The following is a 6,000-nucleotide window of genomic DNA, read 5'->3' as shown; positions in this document are numbered from 1 at the left end:
AACACAACAGGGAGAAAAGCAGACTGGAAAAAGGATTCTCTTGCACTGCCTTGAGCGCCACAGGGAACAGTGCTGAGGTTAGTTGGGATGTAATGGAAACTGCAGGGCAGGGGTCTCCATAGCACAGTGAGGGTCAGGACAGGAATGGGCTGTTGTGAAGAGATGAGCAGTATATGTGTTGGATGGAAGGTGGTACTGCAGGTACCAAAACGTTCCCCAGTGCAGCATTCTATTGTCAGGGTATCAACCCCCAGTTCAGCATCCATCAAGCAGATGGCAACTTTGAGCTTTTATCACATCATGACTGTGAGAGAAATGAATATAAATCTGCATTTGCCATGGTTTGAACAGCTTGAAATACAAGCAGAAATACATGGGCAGAGCATTAGATGAAGGAACATTGATTTTTGGTTGGATGGTGTTGCCCTCATTTGGATTCCAGATCTCAACCGTTGTCTTGGTGATTTTACTCACTGGGCTGTGCAAGACTTGTTTTTATTACATTGGTAATTTAAATGAGTAATTCTAGCATGAGCTGCAGCTAAAACAACAAACTAGAATATCTTTACGTCTATAAGGACACAAGTGGATTCTTGGATCCTTTATTAAGGTCATATTTTACCTGAGCAATACACATCTGAGCCAAGCCAATTGCTTTTCCATGTTGTTTTCTGAATACAGCACTTCTTTCTCGGTGTACGTCTGTGAGTTCTTTCAGGCTCCCTGTAGACAATGAATTAATTAGTTCTTATTTAACAATTGTGTGTGTGTGTGTGTGTAGGATATATATGAATATATTTTTATCATGACACACAACATTTTCTTTGAAGAGGAAGTCTTTTGTACTAACCACTCACACTGCCCTGCTGTTTGGTATGCAAAGCAAGTAGAAAAGACACGGTGAGTTGCCAAGGAACTGTTACCTCAAGGGAAAATAAACCCAAAACCTCAGGAGTTTGGATCTATTGGGCATTTGAAGTAAAAACCTATTCCATGCTAAACAAGACCCAAACCAGAGTGCCTGCAATCCCATCAAGGCTGATTCATCAACTAACAAAAGCAGAACACAAAATACTGCATCCAACTTGCCTGCAACAACTTTTGCATCATTAACTAAAATTGCACTGAATTAGACCCTGTACTTCAACAATCTAATTGTCAGGATTACTTTCTTGGCCATGCCACGGTAAAGCAACCTTACTGTAGCACTGCATGGTTTTCCTGCTAAGTCTGGCCTTGAGGGTGTAGTAAACAGGGCACAGTCAAAGGATTTAGTTGCACTTCCCAACTGCTTTTAAGTGATCCCCAACGAAAAAAAAAGTTACAAAAAGAGTGGAAAGATTAACTTTGTGTTTTATAAAGAAGAAAGCCTCAAGGGCCACATATTTTCAGCAGCTTTGACAATAATGTGTAAATCACACATACTTGTCCTGCTGACACCGGGAGGGATGAATGTGCCTTCTGGCTCAGAAAAGGAGAAAAATGCTTTCCTCTGTACTGGAAGCTCACAGTCCTTTTGAACTTGCTTCACTACACCACTCTTTGTTCACCCCTGGCTTTCTCATAAAAATTCTCTCTTTGTTATATCTTAAAAACACTACTGTGCCACAGTAAGTGTAACACAGTGCCCATATTAGCCTGGAGAAGAGGAGGCTCAGGGGCGACCTTGTTGCTGTCTACAACTACCTGAAGGGTGGTTGTGGCCAGGAGGAGGTTGCTCTCTTCTCTCAGGTGGCCAGCACCAGAACAAGAGGACACAGCCTCAGGCTGTGCCAGGGGAAATTTAGGCTCGAGGTGAGGAGAAAGTTCTTCACTGAGAGAGTCATTGGACACTGGAATGGGCTGCCCGGGGAGGTGGTGGAGTCGCCGTCCCTGGAGCTGTTGAAGGCAGGATTGGACATGGCACTTGGTGCCATGGTCTAGCCTTGAGCTCTGTGGTAAAGGGTTGGACTTGATGATCTGTGAGGTCTCTTCCAACCCTGATGATACTGTGACATTTGCTGCTTTCATCTGATTGAGCAGAAAGTGCTTGAAGACAAAAGCAGTGATTAATCCATTGGTGACTTGCAGTGCCTAATGCAACATAGGCTTTGTATCAGGGAGGTGGTGGAGGCACCATCCCTGGAGGTCTTCAAGAAAAGACTGGATGAGGCACTTAGTGCCATGGTCTAGTTGATTGGCTAGGGCTGGGTGCTAGGTTGATCTTGGAGGTCTCTTCCAACCTGGTTGATTCTATGAGTCTAAGTAATACATGGCCATCCTATGTTATGAAAATAAATCCATGCTTACATAAATGATTTATTTTCAAGCTGTTGTCCCTCTCCTTGTAATCATTTTTAAACCTAGTGTAATTCAGATGGCATTAACACTCAGCTAATTTACAAATATGAAAAATCATGGGAAGTTAAGAGAAGTCTTGCTCAATCTAAGTTGGAATTTTTGCTGTGTCCACCAAAAAATAGACATCCACACAAGAGCAACTTTTAGAGGGATGCTTTGCTATAATCTTAATAAAAGAGCATTTGGTAAAAGGGTTATTTCTTGGCTCCAAATATTGTCGAATGTGATTGAAATGGAAGTACATCAAAAGAGATATTACAGTATTAACCCTTGGACTACTTACAAACAAGCATGAAATAGATGCTGACAGGGAATGGAATTCTCCAGTGTACATTCTGATATGGAACCCAAAGCCTTCTTTAGAATTGTCTGTGGGTCTCTAACACCATTAACTGTGTCTTTGCTCTGCTCTGGTGAGACCTCATGTGGAGTGCTGCATCCAGGTCTAGAGTCCTCAATATAGGAAGGACAAGAACCCAATGGAGTGAGTACAGAGGAGAGCCACAAAAATGATCAAGGGATTGGAGCATCTCTGCTATGAGGACAGGCTGAGAGAGCTGGGATTGTTCAGTCTGGAGGAGAGGCTCAGGGGACACCTAATAGCAGCCTTCCACTACCTGAAGGGGGCCTGCAAGAAGGCTGGAGGGAGACTGTGTACAAAGGCCTGTGGTGCTAGGACAAGGGGCAATGGCTTCAAGCTAGAGAAGAGCGGATTTAGATTGGATGTTAGGAACAGGTTCTTTACCATGAGGGTGGTGGAACACTGGGACAGGCTGCCCAGGGAGGTGGTTGAGGCCTCATCCCTGGAGACATTCAAGGTGAGGCTGGGCAGGGCTGTGGGCAGCCTGATGTAGTTGAAGATGTCTACTAGATGGACTATATGACCTTCAGAGGTCCCTTCCAACCCAAGCCATTCTATGATTCCCGTAGCCTGATCATTGTCATTGCTGGTAAAGACTGTTTAAAAGAGATTGGTTTCTCACAAATGTACTCACATTCTGTTGACTATTTGAGAGCAAAAGAAAAGTTTGGTCTTCTTCCCCTGATTCTTTCCTCCTGGCCTTATTTGGATGGGGAATAATTAGAGCTAAGAAACAAAGGATAGAAAGTCTCATCTCTTCCAGGAATGAAGCACTCTGAAATTCCCTGTTTCTCTTTCTGTGTTTATCTGGCAGAGCCCCAGGTTCTGTCACCAGTATTTACCCTGCACAGCTCCTTACTCACAACTTAATCCAAAGCCTGCTGAAGTCAGTGGGAACCTTTCCCTTCACCTCAGGGGGAATCAGCTCTGCTTGTGTAGGCAGAGCAGTTTCACATTATTTCCACTGCTGATTACAATATAAATACTGGTTGAAATCAGTAACCTGTCCTGAGATCCAACATTGCAGCTAAGCTGATGATGTCTTAAGTTACTATTATACTCCTCTAGATGTGCTTTAAGAAGCTTAAGTAGTAACAGCTGCCAGAAAAAACAATAGATAAACGCCTTTTTCTCTTCTCTCCTGAGAGTAAGGAAATGAAGAACAACTGTACAGCTTCCAAAGACCTTGTCACTAATAATGATCACTGGCAAGATCATAATGGTTCTTCTTGTCTTTTGAGATGTTTATGTCAATAACACAAGGTAATTTAGGCACTGTAACTCAGGACAGAAACCTTGGTTTTGGTCGGGGGATTGGTTTAAATGTTGGAGGAAGGTGTTCTGATAGAAGATGAAGGAACAACATTTGGAGAGCAGTTTAACAAACACTGCTCTTACTGAATTCAGTAGGAATTTGGGGGCGTTTGGATCTTACCCTGCAAAAGGACCTAGACAGGCTGGATAGGTGGGCAGAGGCCAATGGGATGAGATTGAACAAGGCCAAGTGCAGGGTTCTACACTTTGGCCACAACAACCCCAAGCAGCACTACAGGCTGGGGACTGAGTGGCTGAGAGCAGCCAGACAGAAAGGGACCTGGGGGTGCTGGTAGAGAGTAGGCTGAAGATGAGGCAGCAGTGTGCCCAGGTGGGCAGCAGAGCCAATGGCATCCTGGCCTGCATCAGGAGCAGTGTGGCCAGTAGGACAAGGGAGGTTATTCTTCCCCTGTACTCAGCACTGGTCAGGCCACACCTTGAGTACTGTGTCCAGTTCTGGGCCCCTCAATTCAAGAGAGATGTTGAGGTGCTGGAACATGTCCAGAGAAGGGCAACAAAGCTGGAGAGGGGCCTGGAACACAAACCCGATGAGGAGAGGCTGAAGGAGCTGGGGGTGTGCAGCCTGGAGAAGAGGAAGTTCGAGGGGACCTCATTGCTGTTTACAACTGCCTGAAGGGAGGCTGTAACCAGGTGGGGGTTGGTCTCTTCTCCTGGGCAACCAGCAATAGAACAAGGGGACACAGTCTCAGGTTGTGCCAGGGGAAATATAGTCTGGATTTTAGGAGGAAGTTCTTCACAGAGAGAGTGATTGGCATTGGAATGGGCTGCCCAGGGAGGTGGTGGAGTCACCATCCCTGGAAGTGTTGAAGAAAAGCCTGGATGAGGCACTTAGTGCCATGGTCTAGTTGACTGGCTAGGGCTGGGTGCTAGGTTGGCCTGGATGATCTTGGAGGTCTCTTCCAACCTGGTTGATTCTATGATTCTATGATTCTGAATCTCATGTGGTTATTATGGAAACTCTATAAAAAGTCACATTTAAATCCTACTGACTATCGAACCAAGCAACCTTGGGAGCCATTCCAGGCAGACTAGAACAGATTCAGCTCCATTTTTCTCATTAGCTTAATGGATGTCTGCATTCAAGTTCATAAAAAAAAAGTTAAAAGGATGGGAAATGGAAGAAGAATGTAATGATTGTAAATTCATGTCTTTGAATGATTTATATTGTTCATCCTTATAATGTTTAGTGTAAGGGGCATTATTCTACACACACATCTTCTCATAGGACATGTGATACCTAAAAATGGTGCTCTGAAAAGTGCATTGCTGGTTAAATTGTTAAAATATTTACAAAAATACTCATTTGCAGTGCATGAACTCCAGGTCCAAGTTTTTACACCATCTTTTCCACACCCATCTCCTTTTGATCTAATAATTTTAATAAACATAGTGTTCATTTCATACTTTTCATGGTTTTCAATTCAATTTGTTGGTTTCCTCCTGTATCTCCTTCTACCATACTTTTCTCTTTCCATTAGCATGACTTCTCTTGCCATTTTTGGACTCTGTAGCAACATTTCCATTTATCTTCCTTATCCATCTAGCCTACTTCCACCACCATCACCATCTTCAACATTTTCTACCATTCTTCTAGCATCTTCCTTCTGGACTTGCCTGCTTAGATTTTACCTTGATCATCACACAGGTGCCTGTCTTCTGCCACCTCACATACTCACCATTCCCCAGTAGCAGTTAGGGGTTTGCACTCCTTTGTTTACAAGTGCCTTACTCGCTAAGATGATGTGTGAAATTCCAGTGCAGGGTGGATCCAGTCGCCTATTATTGAGCAAGGAGAAGGTGGAGGGGGAGTGCTGTGCGGGGCAGAAAGATGACTAGGGAGCTATTATTGTGCTCTGTGGAAACGGAGATGTTTCTTTTGTCACTGTCCTTCAAAAACGCATGAGGCAATAAAGGCAGAGAGTTAAGCAAGAAGAGAGAAAGGAGCAGTACCCATAGGAGCACTC

The sequence above is a fragment of the Pogoniulus pusillus genome, chromosome 31, assembly GCF_015220805.1.
Source record: "Pogoniulus pusillus isolate bPogPus1 chromosome 31, bPogPus1.pri, whole genome shotgun sequence".
Lineage (NCBI taxonomy): Eukaryota > Metazoa > Chordata > Aves > Piciformes > Lybiidae > Pogoniulus > Pogoniulus pusillus.
This window is presented reverse-complemented; position numbering follows the sequence as displayed.